Source organism: Saimiri boliviensis, chromosome 2 (assembly GCF_048565385.1).
Source record: "Saimiri boliviensis isolate mSaiBol1 chromosome 2, mSaiBol1.pri, whole genome shotgun sequence".
Classification (NCBI taxonomy): domain Eukaryota; kingdom Metazoa; phylum Chordata; class Mammalia; order Primates; family Cebidae; genus Saimiri; species Saimiri boliviensis.
In genome coordinates this window covers 77,168,999-77,188,378 of record NC_133450.1, presented here as the reverse complement: position 1 = coordinate 77,188,378, position 19,380 = coordinate 77,168,999, and the positions used below count along the sequence as shown (strand labels likewise).

Genomic DNA, 19,380 nt, shown 5'->3' with positions numbered 1-19,380 from the left:
TATAATAACGATTAAATTATTGACTTATACCAGAATTTTAGGTGGTTTGCAAAAATATATAAAATAACCATGACAGAGCTGTAACAAAGAAATATATAACAAAGAAAAAAATAATAAAGCCAGACATGAGATTAGTACATGTGCCTTAAAAAGTCCTACATACTTGCCAGAGATGGGTCACAAACAGGAGTCTGATCTTTCTGACAATTGAGTGGCTGAAGTCAGTTACCTGATTTACAGGATCTGTGAGACAGAAACCAGTGAAACACAGGTACTCAGATCTGCCTGGGAGGCTGACACTTTGCTTGAGTTGGATGTGATAGGTTGACTGACCCTCAGTCAACACTAGAAGACATTAGCGATCCAAGGCCACATGTTCTACGCCATGGCAGCACAGCTGAGAGAACACTGGTAGGGAGCATTTTTTTTTTTCTTTTGAAATGGAGTCTTGCTCTATTGCCTAGGCTGCACTGCAGTGGCATGATCTTGGCTCACTGCAACCTTCATCTCCCAGGATTAAGCAATTCTCCTGCTTACTTAGAATGGGATGGCTCAGTGGCTCACACCTGCAATTCTCCTGCATCAGTTTTTTAAGTAGCTGGGATTATAGGCACCTGCCACCCCACCCAGCTTTTTTTTTTTTTGTATTTCTAGTAGAGATGGGGTTTCACCATGTTGGCTAGGCTGGTCTTGAACTCCTGACCTCAGGTGATCTGATCTGACCGCCTTGGCCACCCAAAGTGCTGGGATTACAGGCGTGAGCTACTATGCCCAGCCAGGAGCATTTTAAAAGCAAGTTTTACCAAATTACAAAAGTGAACAAGAAAACTCTGCAAGAACACCCACAGAAAGCCTAACTATGAGTAATGGATTTGCTGGTGAAGCTTCTAGATTAAATTGCCAGTGATATGCCTGGGTAGGTATCTGAATGGAATCCCTTGCTGAACGTAGTTATTAAGTTTCAGCCAGTTATATTTTGAGAGATGGCTACCAAAATGGACCACTTGGGCCTTGGAATAGTTGGCAGTTCTATGCAAGTGTGGCCCTGCCTGGCATCTCACAACAGAACCAGTTCATTCATATGAGACCAAAGAAAATGTAATCTCCTGTCTTCCATAGTTGCATACTCATGCTGAAGGAACAGCCTATCACTTTGAGGTGGGTACAGGAAGCTATGTGTGGTTGCTGGGTATATTAGTGTTAAGCCTGCATTCAGAAGAGAGAACGTGTACAAGTTACAGGCCTGAGGAGTGGAGAGACAAGAAGCGGAGGAGAAGAGTTACAATCACCGGCATTGTGTTGAGCTCAATGCTACGTGTGACTTCTTATGGTGCTTGGTATAACAGATTTTGTGGGGTTGCTATGAAAGAGCTTTTCATCCTTCGAAATAATTAAATAAAAAGGAGGATGGTCTGGCATGCTGCGTAACTCTGGGGAATTTGTCTGCTCTGGAAAAAAGAGCAGACAAAGTCCTGAAAATAGGACATTGACTAGGATACAACTTATGAAATGTTAAAGATTTTCTTAGATTCCACTCTAAGGAATTTGCAAATCCTCAGTTTATAATTTTAAACAATGACATTCGAGTAGGATGGACAAACGCCTTCAAATTTTTCATTTAAAGAGGTGGCACAGAAGGATGAAGTCAGGAAGACCCTAATACTGCAAGGGAAAGAAGGAACAGGAAAGAAAGCTTCTTTTTACCAAATGTCAAAGATCTAACCAGAATATAGGTAAAAAAAAGAAGCAAGAGTCAGAACTGAATATACAACATAATGCCTATTTTGTTTGCTTGTTTCAAATATACTCTGGGTGGAAGAATTCTAGAACTTCACTTTCTATTTTTTCTTATTTTACTTAATGATTTCTGTGCTTATTTAAGTATGTATGTATTAGTGAACCTGAGTTACTTTCCCTCCTGTATGGTCAGGAATGAAAGGATTGCTTTTAAAAAATTCAAACAGGCCTGAGTGCTGCAGGGGAGACTGAGGCAGGAGGATCACTTGGGTTGAGGTTGCAGTGAGTCACGTTTGCACCACTGCATTCCAGCCTGGGCAACAGAGGGAGACACTGGCTTAAAAAAAATCAAACAGATGATGTCCATGGTTATGTTTCTCCAGTAGTAAAAATACCCTTCCTAGCTACAGTGTATCTTAAATTGTGTCATGTGATGCTCTGGGTTGATTCGTTTCTTAGCTGGCCTAAAACTAAATATGGCTTTGTTGTAAAACAGATTCTTTCACAGTTCAGCAGGCATTTGCCGTAAGACTTTTATTTAATAATCTGCACACAGCTTTAAGTTCAAAGTAATGTGGATAAATAAAAGTAAAAAAATTTTCAGCATTTGCTGGGCGTGGTGGCTCACACCTGTAATCCCAGCACTTTGGGAGGCCAAGGCAGGTGGATCACCTGAGGTCAGGAGTTTGAGACCAGCCTGGTCAACATGGTGAAACCCTATTTCTACTAAAAACACACAAAAAATTTAGCTGGGCATGATGGTAGGAGCTTATAATCTCAGCTACTTGGGAGGCTGAGGTAGGAAAATCCCTTGAATCCAGGAGGCAGAGGTTACAGTGAGCTAAGATAGTGCCATGACACTCAGCCTGGGCGACAAGAGTGAAACTCCGTCTCAAAAAAAAAAAAAAAAAGAAAAAAGAAAAAAAAAGTTCTTCTTCAACATTAAAAAAATGCTTAGGTTAAAAAGATTATAAATGTTTCATCAGGTTTTTTTTTTTGAGGTGGAGTCTCACTGCAACCGTCACCTCTGGGGCTCAAGTGATTCTCCTGCCTCAGCATCCCAAGTAGCTGGGATTACAGGCACCCGCCACCACACCCAGCTAATTTTTGTATTTTTAGTAGCGACGAGGTTTCACCCTTTTGGCTAGGGTAGTCTTCAACTCATGACCTCAGGTGATCCACCCACCTCAGCCTCCCAGTGCTGCAATTACAAGCGTGAGCCACCTCTCCCTGTCCATCATCAGTTTTTTAAAATGTCTTTTATCAGATTAACTACATACTTTGATTTTAATTTGTTATATTTCCACAATTTTACTGATATGTAGCAATAATTAGGCCATAATCGGTTCACTTTTTCAAAACTATTTATGGAGGCGTCTATTATGTACAAGCCACCATTCTGGCCTTGAAAAGCAGGGTTGGGTGCTGGGTAATGGTTAGCTTATCTTCCTTAAATCATAGGGAAATAATAACACAACTGCTACCAAAAAAATCTCTTATGCAAAGGTTGCCATTTACGGGCAGCCCATTCCTCTACCTATAGCAGTAATTAAAACAAGTTATTTCTCATTATTGCCTAATATCTGCTTCCCATTGGGCTCCTAGTTTTAACTTTTGAGGCAACACCTTGCAAGGCTAATTTCTCTTTCTCTGAATACATTTTAAATACTTGAAAATAGCTATTTTCTCCCGGCTAAGTCTTCTCTCATCTACACTAAAAATTTCAAGTGATGCAAAATTTTTTGGAACACAATATAAAATTTCATATCAATTACTGCTAAATTTTATCATGTTTTTATCAGCTCGTCCACTTTATGGAAATATTTAAATATTTTTTCTAGATTCAGTGTATTAGACAGCTCTCTAAGTGTATCCTCCTGCCTTTGAAATACACTAAAAAACATTTAAAAATTTTAACAGTAGAAGTCATCTTTCTTTTCCACTTCAACATAATAATAAAATAGGATAATGAAGATAAAATCATTTAATCTATTTTAAAAATGTCTCAGCTGGGCATGGTGGCTCATGGCTGTAATCCCAGCACTTTGGAAGGCCAAGGTCAGAGAAGTGCCTGAGGCGAGGCATTGGAGACCAGCCTGGCCAACATAGTGATACCCCATCTCTACAAAACATTTAAAAAATCAGCTGTACTTGGTAGTGTGAACCTGTAGTCCCAGCTACTTGGGAGAATGGCTTAAGCCCAGGAGTTCAAGGCTGCAGTGAGCCATGACTGGTCCACTGCACTCCATCCTGAGGGACAGAGTGAGATCCTGTCTCAAATAAATACATTAATAAAAATTTCTCATGTGAACCCCCTTGAAGTGTTTAACTTTTATTTTAAAATGACACAAATTCATAGATATGCATACTTTGTATCTGAAACATGTTTTTTTGTTCTAATAAGATAACGTAAGCTGTGACAGATATTTTACTGTCTAAAAATGTTTCCAGAATAATTAGATTAAGCTCATGGATTAGAGATGATTTCTTGTAACTTCATAAACATTAGTTTGGTTTGTCAAATAATAAAAGAAGTTCAATTTTTTAGTGATACAAATTTGATATAGGCTATATTATGGCTTTAAATAAAACCTCCAAATATACATATCACTGAGGCTGGAGTGTGGTAGTGTGATCATAGGTTGCAACAGCCTTGAACTCCTGGGCTCAAGGGATCCTCCCATCTCAACTTCCCAAATTGATTTAACTACAAGCATGAGCCACACTACCTCTACCTTCTCTTTCCTTCCTTCCTCCTTTCTTTTTTTCCTTTTTTTTCTTTCTCTTTTTCTCTCTCCCCCTCCCTCTCCTTTCTTTCTTCCTTCCTTTGTCCCTCTCCTCCTCCTCCTCTTCCTTTTCTTTCTTCTTCTTCTTTTTTTTTTTTGAGACAGTCTTGCTCTGTTACCCAGGCTAGAGTGCAGTGGCATGATCTCACCTCACTGCAACCTTCTCCTCCTGGCTTCAAGCAATTCTCCTGCCTCAGCCTCCAGAGTAGCTGGGATTACAGGCGTGTGCCACCACGCTCAGCTAATTTTTGTATTTTTAGTAGAGACAGGGTTTCACCATGTCGGTCAGGCTGGTCTTGAACTCCTGACCTTGTGATCCACCCATCTTGGCCTCCCAAGTGCTGGGATTACAGGCATAAGCCACTGTGCCCGGCTGGCCAGCTCGCTCTCTCTTTCTCTTTCTTTCTTCCCCTCCTTCTCTCCTCCCTCCCTCCTTCCTTCCTTATTTCCTTCCTTCCTTCCAAACACCTGGCCTCAAGTCATCCTCCTGCCTCCACCTCTCAAAGTGTTAGGATTAGAGGTGTAAGTCACCATGCCCAGTCCATCTATCTTTATGTTGTGAAGAGTATGCTTTAGAATTTTTCCAAATAATACTAATATACTTTTTGCCGATATTTAGACTGAATCTTCCTGCTTTGTAGAAGCATTTTTTTTTTTTTTTGAGACAGGGTCTCACTCTGTCACCCAGGGTGGAGTACAGTGGCGTGATCTCGGCTCACTGCAGCCTCAACCTTCCAGGCTCACATGATACTCCCACCTTAGCTTCCTGTCTAGCTGGGACTACAGACACTCACCATCATGAACATCTAGTTTTGTATTTTTTGTAGATGGGGTTTCACCATGTTGCCCAGGTTGGTCTTGAACTCCTGAGCTCAAGTGATCCATCTGCCGTCGCCTCTCAGAGAGCTGAGATTACAGGTGTGAGCCACTGTGCCTGGCTAGAAGTACTTTTAAAATAAGTGGATTCGGTTACATAATCTCTAAGGCCACTTCTAATCTGAAAAAAAAAAAAACAAAACAAAAAACCAGAGAAACATTTTCTTATCAATTAAGCTATACTTTCAGAGGACAGTTGGTGTACTCTATTTTTAAAAATGCTTTTAAATGACAATTCTGGAATTTTCATATGAAAACAATTCTGTTTAAACATTCATTATCTATGAATACTTGGTTAAACCTTATCAATAGATCAGAAGGATCTGCTAAAAATCTCAATGTAATATACAACACGCTGATCTTCCGAAAGAAAACAGATGAAAACATTTTGAGTTTTTGTTGTTACTTGATTTTGATTTTTTTCTGACACACTTCAAATTGCTAGAAAAAATCATTGCCGAACTTACAGAACATTTTGTAGCTCTCAGCTTGATGAATAGTAGGAAGTAGAGAGAAGACAGCATTTGCCTTCTTTCTAAGACTGTCAGAAAATACTCCCTTCCCTACACCCTTTGAGCCTGTCTCTAAAGTGAAGCCATTCAGGGCTTCCTTAGGTACAATGCCACTTTATTCTATTTCCACCTTCCACACAGTTTCCCTTTGTGTTCCCTGAATGAATGTGTCCTTCTTGGGATCACACTCAGACACAAAGCTGTCCTCAGAGAGTGGACCCGGATCTTCCCCAGTTCTGTCTCTCAAATGAGCAATATACTGGTATTTAATGAACGAGCCAATGATTCTTGGGACCACTAGTGTTATATCTGTGCCTTAGCTATTCCTGTTTGCTACTTTTGAGGAGAGCTGGTGCTGTTACTACTGAAAACTGAAATGCAGAAGGATCCAGAGACTACTTAGCCAGATCTACCCAAGCACCGGACCCCTTAGGCCCTCCCAAACTGCTGCTCAGCTCTGGCCTGGCTCTACAGGGCAGGCTGGACCTGGTTCTCCTCTGAATCCAGACATCTCTGGGAAAAGAAATCCAGATTAGGATCCAGTTTGTTTCAAAGGAATCTTGAGGACAGATCAGAACCTTTCAAGTCCTCTCTAGAGTCAGGTTTGGATTTGCTTCTGAAAAGTGTGGTGCTGGACTACAAGGCTCAGACGTGGTGTCCGATTCTGGTTCTGCCACTGATATACCCTTTTTTTTTCATGACTCCTTCCATTGCACCATCTGCTCATTTCAAGCAGATCAAAATCTACCTGTCCAGTGAGAACTGAATAAACCACTCCATAACAGACCCTACCTTTCCCAGTGCTGGAGGACAAGCTAACGTTTATCCTTCGTGTTAAGCTAGTTACGTCCACATAAATGATTTTATCTGCATCTGTATTATTTGTATTTGTATTACTTTGCTATCCTCCTTGCAGCTAAGATACTGCTGAATTCAGTCCAGGTCAGTTGGTACAAGATATTCCTTTAAGAGGAGAAGAGTAGCAGCTGTATTTGGTATCTTCACAAAGAAAATATTTTCCGGTAGAAGACGCCAAGATGTGAGAAGATCATTCCGGTCGTCCTACATAGCTAGAATCTCACATTGACTTTTTTCTTGCACATAACTGAAAAACAAAAACTCTGAACAACAGAAGGCAACTTTATTTGCTCCCCTATGCCCCTGCTATTTCTTTTCTCTTCTTTTAGCACCCTGAGTTTTCCTATTTCCCTGGACTCCTTTTGTCACAAGAAAAAAAGCACATCTCACAGAGTAAGTTCTCTGAGCTGAGCTGAATGTGTTGTCTCTCCAGAATAATTCATCATTGAAAACCACAGAATGGCATCTCTTGACAGGCAAAGAAACATTAGAATACAAATTGTTAGAGAAAAATCATTCTCCCCTTTCTCTTACACTGCTGTTAGCATTTTAACTTCTGCTAACCTGTTTTTATTTTATTTGCTTAGGCTTTTTCTATGTGTATAATATATGGATTCCACAACTTGGTTTTCCACAGACTTTTTTTTTTTTTGATGGATTCTCACTCTGTAACCCAGGCTGGAGTGCAGTGGTACAATGTCAGCTCACTGCAACCTCCACTTCCCGGGTTCAAGTGATTCTCATGTCTCAGCCTACTGATTAGCCATCATGCCTGTGTAATTTTTGTATTTTTAGTAGAGATGGTGTTTCACCATATTAGCCAGGCTGGTTTTGAACTCCTGGCCTCAGATGATCCACCCACCTTGGCTTCCCAAAGTGTTAGGATTACAGGCATAAGCCACTGCTCCTGGCTATTCCACAACCTTTAATGGCTATGCACTACCCCTCCAGGGATAAGCAGCACAGTTTTCTTAACTACCATTTCTCTTTCTTAACCCGTTTGAGGGTTAGATGAAGCAACAGAATGACGGAGGAATCAGTTTTCACTGCTGAAACCTTAAGTTCACTGGGAGGCAGATGGAGTAGAGATTTTGAACATGCGAGAAGTTCATGGGCCCCATCCTCTAGATGTTAAAGAGTAGCCCATCATGGTCAATTTCTCTTTTCTTTCTTTTTAAAAAGCATAAATAGCTTTACTGAGATATAATTCACATATCATACACTTTACCTAAAGTGTACAATTCAGTGATGTCTAGTATAGCCACTGAGTTTGTGCAGCCATCACCATAGTCAATTTTACAACATTGATGGTCAATTTCTTGAGTAATGACAAAGTGAATACCTTTATTTCACATGGCGTTTGAAATCAGTACCCACTAAATGCTTCTCACACCAAGACTGATGGTTAACATCTTCTAACTTCAGTCCTACCTCTGGATAGGTGGGAAGGTTAACTAGAGTGCCTATATACCAGCACACACAGTTCCTTTGGGTCAACATGTGAGAGAGCAGTAGCAAACAGTCTTTGCCTATGGCTGGGTTCACTTCTGGTTCCTGATGCTCTGTTTCAATCTACCTTTGTTTCTGTCAGTTGGGAGAGCTGATGTCTTCTTTCTGCTTCAGACCCCTTGGCTTCCCGACTCCAGCCCACTCTTGACTACATGTGACACTGACACCCTGGAGCCTGCTCTGTTGCCTTGGCCACCTTTCCTAGGGCTCTTGGCCTTGTTCCTCACTTCTTGCTGCACTGGAGACCCCACCCACGATTGCAGATCCCAGTCCCAGACACTGGTGTGGCCCTCTCACCAGAGCAAGCCAGGCCAGCCAATCAGCTCCCTTCTATTGAAACCCTTGCCCTATTTTGAAATCATGAGTGATTCTCTGCACTTCAGCAGGGCCCACTTCACCAACTGAAAATAAAGAAGCCCATATTACTAAAGGTCAAGTTTCTAAATCCAAGACTTTAAGATAGTCTAAGAACCAGATATAAACTAGATTGAAAAATCTAGTTTTTCTGTATTTTCTTGGTATGTATTCCTTTTACAAGCAGAAAAAATTATTAACTTAAAAAAAAAAAAACATTTTTTAGGCTAAGCATTATGATTCACACCTGTAATTCCAGAGCTTTGGGAGGCCAAGGCGGGAGGACTGCTTGAGAGCAGGTGTTCAAGACCAGCCTAGGCAACATAGCAAGAGCCCTGTCTATAGAAAGAAAAAGATTTTTCAGATTAGCCAGGCACACACCTATAGGTACTGGGGAGGCTGAAGTAGGAGGCTTGCTTGAGCCTCAGAGATCAGGGATACAGTGAGCTATGATCACTCCATCGCATTCCAGCCTGAGTAACAGAGTAAGACTCTATCATAAAATTCACTCATTTCCAGTGGACAAATCAATGTTGTTGTTGTTTTTTATTTTCTTTTGGAGACAGAATCTTGCTCTGTCACCCCCACTGCAGTGCAAGGGTGTCATCTCAGCTCACTGCACCCTCTGCCTTCTGGGTTCAAGCAATTCTTGTGCCTCAGCCTCCTGAGTAGCAGGGATTACAGGTGTGCACCACCACCCTTGGCTAATTTTTTTGTATTTTTAGTAGAGATGGGGTTTTACCATGTTAGCCAGGCTGCCTCCAACTTTTGACCTCAAGTGATCCACTCGTCTGGGCTTCCCAAAGTGCTGAGATTACAGGCATGAGCCACTGCACCTGGCCAAATCAATGTTTTTTAATAACTCTATCAAGTGTCACAGCCATCATCATAAATCAGTTTTATAACATTCTCTTCACCCCAGTAAGAATCCTCATGTTCATTTATAGTTAATGCTCCTCCCCCTCAGCCACCGCACCAAGCAACCACTAATCTACTGTCTCTATTACTTTTCTGAACATGTTATGTATATAGAATCATACATGTGGTTTCTTTCACTTAACATGTTTTTGAGTTTCATCCATGTACATGTATCAGTTTATTTGCTTTTATTGCTCAGCATTCTATCATATGAACAAACTACATTTTATCTTTTCATTCATCCAGTGACGGACAATTGGGTTGTTTCCATTTGGGGGCTATTATGAATAATACTGCTATGAACATTTGTGTGCAAGTTTCTATGTGTACATATGTTTTCATTTCTCTTGTTTGTAGATACTCAGGAGTGAAACATTGGGTCATCCAGCACCTTTATGTTTAACTTTTTGAGAAAATGCCAAACTGTTTCCCAAAGTGGCTACATTAACTTTTTTTTTTCTGGCTCTTATCTGTAAGTATATATTAGCTTCTAGAACTCCACCCTAGAACTTAAAGTACACCTCTTGGTATTTAGAAAGACCCCTGGATCCGGCTTTTTCATCCTCTTCTCAGCAGATTTAGCTGGTGACTGAGGACACAGACTATTATCACATTATAACCATACTTGTACTGGCTGAAGACATCACCTGAAAAATTATTGACAATTCTTCTGCATCCTTCTATTTCCTTAAGCTCCCAATAAACAACAGACCCTTTGCTTGGCTTTTCTGCACTATGACAATCTCTATCATAAAGACTTTGAGTGTTCAGGAAGGAAGTATACCTTTAGCCCTAGCTGTCTGCCCCTTTGGAAATTTTTTTTATAGTTATCCAGTAAGCAGCCTCACTTTGAAAGACTGTAGTTCACTATAGATAGAATCTAATCATCAAAAATCTAATGAATGTTGACTACATGCCCAGCACTCTGCTTGGAGCTATGGATTATAGAAAAGAAATCCTATGTTGTCTTTTCACTTAAGAAAGTTACATTTTGGCTGGGAAGATTTAAAAAACCAAGTACATGTTAAACAGAACAAATTCATGTCTGAACAGATTGACGGTGATGGTACTATGGTTTGGGATAGTAAACCAGAAAAACTAAATCAGACAGAAAAAGGAAGGCAGAGGACCTGGAATTCATTTAATTTGTTTTTGTTGATCAGTCAGACACTGTTCTAGTCACTGGAGATATAACAATGAACAAAGTTGACAAAATCCTTCCCTTAGAGAGCTTACATTCTAAGAGAACATGAAAATAAGAAAAAATAAAGTGAAACAAATAGCATGACAGACGGTGGCCATGAAAAAATAAAGCAGAAAGTGGGACGTATGTGTGCAAATTAAGATAGTTGGTCAGGGACCACGTCTCTTAGAAGGTGATAATATATGAGCAAAAGCCTGAAGAAATGAAGAAAGCAGTCATAGGGCTCTCCGGGGGAAATAGTATTCCAGACACAGAAAACAGCAAGTGCAACAGCCTGAGGAGGGATGTGCCTGGCAGGCTAGAGAAACCACAAGATGACAAATATGGCTGGGGCGAAGTGAGCAAGAAAGTAAGTAGTAGGCGATCAGGTCAGAAAGACAATGGCGGAACTTTCTGGGCAGGGCCTTGGGGGTCATTTTAAGGATGTGATCTTCTGGTCAGGTGAGTTGGTCCACGCCTGTAATCCCAGCACTTTGGGAGGCCGAGGCGGGTGGATCATGAGGTCAGGAGTTCAAGACCATCCTGACTAACATGGTGAAACCCTGTCTCTACTAAAAATACAAAAATTAGCTGGGCGTGGCGGCGGGTGCCTGTAATCCCAGCTATTTGGGAGGCAGAGGCAGGAGAGTCCCTTGAACCTAGGAGGAGGAGGCTGCAGTGAGCTGAGACTGCACCATCGCACTCCAGCCTGGGTGACAAAGCTAGACTCTGAATCAAAAACAAAAAATGTCATCTTCTATTCTGAGTGAGATGGGAATCCAATGGGAGGTTTCAAACAGGTGAGTAAGATATTTGGATATGCTTTAACAGAATCACTTGGCAGCTGTGCTAGGAGTAGACTGAGCATAAACTGAAGGGGAAAGGCACAGAGACCACCTGGGAGACTGTTGAAATAATCTGTTGGCATGGTCCTCTTTTGAACCAGGAGCCACCGTGAACAAAAGACAGTATTCAGGAAACACTGAAGTACTGTACTTGGCTGCAGAGAATGCCAAATGGGGAAAGGTTGGAGATGATGGATAATTATGGCAGGATTAGATTTGGTAACAGGTAAAAGGGAGTCTAGAGTCAGAAAAATAGGAAGTTACCCTAATGTATTAGTCTGGTAGGGTTGCCACAAGGAAATACCATAGACTGAATGCTTTAAACAACAGAGATGTATTTTTTCACAGTTCTGGAGACTACAAGTTCCATATCAAGGTGCCAACTAATTTAGTCCCTGGTGAAGGCTTTCTTCTTGGCTTATAGATAATTGCTTCTCACTGTGTCTTCACATGATCTTTCCTCTGTGCTGGCATAACGAGAAAAAGCTCTGGTCTTTCTTTTCTTACAAGGGCACCAATACTATTGAATTGGGAATCCACTTTCACTACCTCATTTAACCTAAATCACCTTCTCAGGGGCCCTATCTCCAAATACATTCCCATTAAGGGTAGAGCTTCAACATATGAATTTGGTAGGGGTGCGGGGAGTGACACAATTCAGCTCACAATATGTAGATTATCAATTAAGAGAATTTTGGGGAGACAAATCTGATATTGGCTACTAGGATGAACTGAAAGAGAAAAGTTTAGGGGACTAATCTAGAAGCTATGTGTAAGGATCAAGTCAAGAGATGCTGCAAGCCTTGACTAGGGCACAGGTTAGCTAGTGAGGGAGAGAGAGCCTTAGAGAAATTCCCTAGCTCTACTACCACATTTTTGTGATAGAAATTTTGTGTCTTTAGTTAGTACTTATTTATCACATTTATTGAATATATACCAGAGCATATCAGAATGAATTAGGCACAAAAATACACCATTTGCTCGTCCACACATACATACCACGACACTCCACTACATGTACTTTTACTCACCCTTAACCACTTGCACATGCCTGTAAGCATCTGTCCAACAGTAATTAGAGGATGCAAATGCAGAAGAAAAACAACAAGCTTACAACATAAGTTTGTGAGAGAAAAGATTGTGTAGATAGGAAGGAGAATCAGGAGTATCACAGTTAAGAGAGAGAACTGAGATTCAAGATTTCCGAAGCCCAGGAGAAGACTCATGACTAGGTAAGGTGAGTTCTCTGTAACATACTCTGCTAACCAAGCAGAGTATGTTACATTTATTTTCCACTATTCTTTGGACACAGGTCATACTAAAAGCCGGTGTTTTGTAAACAGGCATATGTGGCATACAGAGTTGATATTCATTTGATGGTTATCTTTGTTGAGGTTTCAGAAAGAAGCCACTTGGCTGATCTGAACTCCCCATTTTCAGTTTAATAGGCAGTGTCTGCTGATTCTTCTTGTACCAGGGTGCTCTGAGCTAAATGAGGACAGGGCTTTCTAGAAGGCAGATTCAAAAGAAACAAAAGGTAAAGGCAGTATGCTGTTTAAGCTAACACTGCAGGTGTGCTGAGTTGGGTGCACCGACAGTGCAAGGGCAAGAGGTGGGAAGGGAAGGGACAGAATACTGCACAGCAGAAGCTAGGTAGCCCAGACAGAGGTTAGCATACGGGCCGTATGCTAACCCCTGGAGTTACGCTGACCTTGGTCTCAAGCTCAGCTTCTCGACTCAGTGATGTGGTCTTGAACATATTATTTAACTTTTATGTGCCTTTGTTTTGTTAACAGAAAGGAAATCAGAAAAGAACAGTACTTACCTTATAGGTTGCAGTGAACATTAAATGACGTACCATATCAAAAGCATTCATCATAGCTTGACACAGAGTAGGCGTTAAAATTAACTGGTGGAAGTTGTTTTCTAAAAGCCAAAAGTAGAAACATTTGAAATGCTACAAATAATAAGCATTAAGCTTTCTGTTAAAAAAAAAAAATCTAACTAGATTATAGGTCTTGAGAGTGGTGGGAGTATCTTGTTCAAAAAAATTTTTGTGAAACATCCCACTGGTAAAATGGGTTTTCTCACAATCCCATTCTTTGTGAGACTGAATATGGAATGCCACAGAACTAGACAAGAATCTCACTCCAAGTTTGTAGACCACCAGATGCATGATGACATTTTCCAAGATATTTGCTAGGTTTTTTTTCCTCTAAATAATAAGTCATTATTGTAAGATATTGTTTATTGTAAAACTCTTGTGTTCTTGCCATACATACTAAAACAAAAGATCACTTTAAAGGCACATTATATTGTAGTCAAGAATAAAAGAATATAATGTTATGAAATGTCATGCTGTATGACAGGCCCTGTCTTGCTGTGACTGCATTTTATCAATTTAAAATGTATACATTAGATACAAAGCAAGTGGCAGAACATTTAGTTGAACCCCATTTATGCAAAAATTATGTGTTTTTATATGCACAGTTTCTGGAAGGACAGAAAATAATCCACTGATATTATATCTAAGGTCAAGATGCTCTTGCTTTGCACAACATATCCCTGTGTACCTTGAGTTTTTTTTTTTAAACAGTGAACACGTATTATTTGCAGAATAATTTTCTAAGCCATATGAAAATGCATACAGAAAAACAATTTACTCTCCCAGATTACGAGTAGGCCTCAAAATTATAGGAATAATTTAAGGAGAAGGCATAAAAAATGTCATCTGAGATTGTCTTTCAAGATAAAAGACAAACATAGCAGATAAAAAATAAATGGGTATGCGAAGATAACTATTAAAACATTATGACAGCTACAGGCTAATTCATGTAGAGAACGAGCATCTCTTCACGGGTCATCCCATGAAGAATTACCTCCAAGTATTCCCAGGGTTATTCCGTAAATGTAGGGGTTTGAGCTAGAGCATTTTCACTAAAATGAGGGAACCCAGTGAAGTTCAACCCAGAATAAATTCTGATTTATAGGTTCCAGCCACATTTAGTATCCGGATGTATCTATGCTGCTACACCCAATTCTGCTTAGCACTTTTCCTTCATTAAGTCAGAATAATGACTCTAAGGGCTGTAGCTGTATCATAGTAACAATGGAACCCCTGTCCCTATATTGACTGAAAGCACATTTCTAAGTACTTTGATTTTTGTCCTGTGCCCTCACTCCGACTCTTGGATATTATGAAAGAAAAGCCAAATAACTTGCTCATAATTAAATGTCATGCACTCTTATACAAAAATGGACATTTAGCTAGTGAAAAATTAAAATTTCTTGGCAAGAAGGCTCTTGATATGGCAGTATCAGGTGATCAAACAACTTGATAAGTGACCTAAACTAGAGAATGAAGTCACTAAGAGCCCTCCCAAAAGCCCCCAACTGTATGTCAAAGACCAAATTAAGATATAAAAGCATTCTAAAAATTAAGGAAAAATCTTCCAAAAAAGAGGAGTCTTGGTGAAGACAGGACAACATGCCACTTTTTATTGACAGAGTCCTCTCTAAGTTATGGAGATTAATATAACCTCCCCTGCAAGTGTCTTCAGTAAATATTTTGCTCTACAAAATAAAATAATCCAGAAACGTGTAGTTTCTCTGCCCAAATAATGATCGTTTTTAAGTGCTCTATTGCTAGTGAGTGAACCTATATATACACATATATTATGTGTATGTGTGTGTGTGTGTATATATATATATATATATATATATATATATATGCATTTTATATATATATCATATATATATGTAGCATGAGAAGAGTTTATGGAGCATGGAGCATGAGGCTTTACTTTGTTCAGGCTTACAGAAAGACATCACTGGTCAACATAAATTTCCTGCTTTCAATTAATGTGACAGTGTCTGCTATATCCTTTCTTACGGTCTATCATTTCTTATGGCTAAATGAGGAAAGGATTCTCTGCAAAGGAGATTCAAAAGAAGGCTGCAAAAATATGTCTTCTGTCACTGTGAACCTATAGGTCTCATCTGGTTTTCTTTGTATTTTTCAAAACCATCTTATAATCTATTCCTCTACGCCCAATTTCCTAGATAGAAGCACTAAAAAAAAACCAAACACTTGCACTGGGCACAGCGGCCCAAGCCTATAATGTCAGTACTTTGAAAGGCTGAGGTGGGAGGATTGCTTGAGGCCAGGAGTTCAAGACCAGCCTGGGTAACATAGTGAGATCCCATCTCTACCAAAAAAAAAAATAATAATATAAACACTAGCTAGATGTGGTGGTGTGCAGTTATAGTCCCAAATAATCAGGAAACTGAGGTGAGAGGATTGCTTAAGGCAGAGAGTTTGAGGTTGCAGTGAACCATGATCATACAACTGCACTCTAGCCTGGGTGACAGAGTGAGACCCTGTCTCAAAGAAAAAAAAAAAAAAAACCAGAAGTAAAAAAACCAAACCCTTAAACATATTGATTCAAAGTCACAGGAAAGAGGAAACTGGCTGGATTCTGTCCCTGGCACAAGTATAAAATACAAATTATTAACAAGTACCTGGAGAAAAAACAAGAGAGAAAACTCCTGGTAAGATTATTGAATTGTTCAGATTCATTTCAACTTTTAACTACTCTGGTACCAAACGTTTCAGATTTCATTTAAACTAAGCTATGTGCTCATTCCCCACCCACTTTTTTTTTGCTGCATTATAAGCAGATAAGTTATAATACTGGTGGGGATGGCAGACCCTAAACCTGTATCACTGGAGACAAGGAGAGAGAGCCGAGACTCTGCTAAAGAAAAGTGTGTAGGGCAAGGGAATAGTCTACCACAGAAAGGTGAGATACAAGTAAGGAAAGAATGGAGGAGTCCTTTTACTTGGGTTAAGATAGTACAATGTAGGCCGGCCATGGTGGCTCACTCCTGTAATCCCAGCACTTTGGGAGGCTGAGGCGGGCGGATCACCTGAGGTCGGGAATTTAAGACCAGCCTGACCAACATGGAGAAACTCCGTCTCTACTAAGAGATATATATATATATGTAAAATCAGCCTGGCATGGTGGCATATACTTGTAATCCAGCTACTCAGGAGGCTAAGGCAGGAGAATCGCTTCAACCCAGGAGGCAGAGGTAATGGTGAGCTGAGATTGTGCTATTACACTACAGCCTCGGCAACAAGAGGGAAACTCCGTCTTAAAAAAAAAAAGTAAAATAAAATTATCTATCTATCTATCTATCTATCTATCTATCTATCTATATCATGATATAGCAGATGCATTATATTGGGGGCTTTAGGCAGCAGGCTGTGAGGAACCACAGAAAGCTAGTCAATTTGTTGAAAATGTTCAATCATTTTCTGGAATGAATGGTATTCAAACTCCATATAGTACCACAGTTTCATATTTGATATTATATAAAATCTCCCTTTCAGTTCCCATATAAAATTTCCCTTGCAGTTTAATGCATACCTGGATTAGTTGTACAGTTAATTCTCATTGTTTGCAGATTTCATATTTGCAAATTCACTTACTCATTAAAATGTATTTGTAACCAGAAAACCAGTATTTCCGGTGCTTTCACAGTTACTCATGAATATACGTTTGCACAGACTAATGAAAAATCTGAGTAACCCAAAGTGCACATTCTGAGCTGGGGCTGATGCTGTCTTCTAGTTTCAGCTCTCAGAATGTACGTAACTGTTCTTCTTGCAATCTATTTAGTCCTACAGTTTTTGCATTTTGGGGCTTTATCTTGGTGACTTTGCTGTTTAATGGCCCTCAAAACATAGTGCTGAAGTGCTGTCTAGTGTTCCTAAGTGTGTGTTAGATAAGCTATGTTCAGGCCTGAGTCACAGTGCTGTTGGTCATGAGTTCAACCTTAATGAATCAATAATACATATTAAATAAGTTGTTTTTAAACAGAAAAACATACAAAACAAAGGTATGTATGACTGATTGACAAATTGGCTCACAGGAATTTCCCATAAATATTGGAAAATAACTTGATTGCTAGAGTACTAACCCATCAGGCTTGTTGCAGCCATCTCCAACACCAGTGTGAATCACTTGGGAGACAGGGAGTTGTTCTGTCACTGCCACTGCCATTGTTCACATACCACTGCCCAGGAACTCAACAACCTGCCCACACACCAGGCCACCAATGCCACTGATGGCACCCAAGCAAGGTGCTGGGATGCCCAAGAAGTGGCCCATCTGAAGCCACTAACACACGTGCCAGTGTATGCTGTCCTGGTGCCAGTGTATGCTGACCTGGAACCCAAGGACAGGCATGACTATCCTTCCACTGCCACCACCGGGGCCAGAGGAGTAGTCTATCTGGTGTCCCTCTTCCCAGTAAAATTTCACCATAGCCTCCTATAACAAACCACACCCTGAGCCACTGAGGAAATCATATACATATACCACAGATGCTATTTATGGCCAAAAAAATCATACAGACCCTATACTACTGCACACACCCATAATCAAAGCCAAGTGTCCTACCCAGCAAACATTACAGATACACTGTCAGGAAAAAGTCTGCCTCTAAAAGGAAGAAGTGATTATTATACCAGATGCACAGACATCAATGTAAGAACACAGAAAAAGCAAAGAGATATGATACCTGCAAAGGATCATAATAATTCCCCAACCACAGATTCCAATGAAAAAGAAATTTATAAAATACCAGAAAAAGAATTCAAAATAATGATGTTTAAAAATCTCAGTGAGATACAGGGGAACACAAATAAACAATATAAAGAATAATAATTCAGGATATGAATGAGAAATTTAGCCAAGGGACAGATATCATAAAAAAAGAACTAAACAAAAATTCTTGAAGAATTCGAATGAAATAAAAAATACATTTAAAACCTTCCACAATAGACTAGAACAAGCAGAAGAAATAATTTCGGAACTTGTAGAACAGTCTTTTGAAATAACCCAGTCAGACAAAAAATTTTTAAGAAGAATAAAAAAGAACGAACAAAGCATACATGATATATGGGACTCTACAGAGCAACCAAATATTCAAAATTTCAGTGTCCCAGAAGGTGAAGAGTCAACTAAAGGGATGAAAGATCTATTTCACAAGATAATAGCTGAAAACTACTCATCTAGCAAAAGATTTACACATGCAGATTCAGAAAGCTTAGAGATCCCCAAACAGATACAATTCAAAAAAAATCTCCATACATTATAGTCAAACTGTCAAAGTGAAAGACAATGAGACAATTCTAAAAGCAGCAAGAGAAAGTAAAAGAGAAAGTAACTGGTCACTTATAAGGGAATCTCCATCAGACTAACAGTAGATTCTCAGCAGAAACCTTACAGCCCAGGAGAAAATTGGATGATATGTAAGTGATGGGAAAAAAAATCAGCCAAGGATACTATACCCAGCAAAGTTATCCTTCATAAATAAAGGAAAAATAAAGTCTTATCCAGACAAGCAAAAGCTGAGGGAATCTATCACCACTAGACCGGTCCTACAAGATGTGCTCAAAAGGGTCCTACACTTGGAAGTGAAAGGATATTATCTACCATCATGAAACACATGAATGTGTAAAACCCACTGGTAGAATAAACACACAAACAAGGAAGAACAAGGACTCAAATGTTACCAATAAAGAAAACCACCAAACCACAGTGACAAACGAGAAGAAAGGTACAAAGCATATATAAAATGACCAGAAATCAATTCATAGAACGACAAGAATAAGTTTTTACACATTAGTAACAGTGAATTTAAACAGATTAAATGTTGCACTTAAAAGATAGATGGCTGAATGGATTTTTTGTTTTTTCAAACACATGACCTAATTATATGCTGCTTACAAA

General features: G+C 39.7%; 1 long non-coding RNA gene across 1 annotated transcript in view; it reads right to left on the bottom strand.

Annotated features, from left to right (window-relative positions):
- Positions 1-1,890: 1,890 nt before the first annotated feature.
- Positions 1,891-19,380, bottom strand: part of LOC141583599 (uncharacterized) — a 30,866-nt gene continuing 13,376 nt past the window's right edge. Inside the window, exon 2 of the long non-coding RNA XR_012516265.1 lies at positions 1,891-13,504. This is a non-coding gene — a long non-coding RNA (uncharacterized LOC141583599). The remainder of the gene's footprint in view (positions 13,505-19,380) is intronic.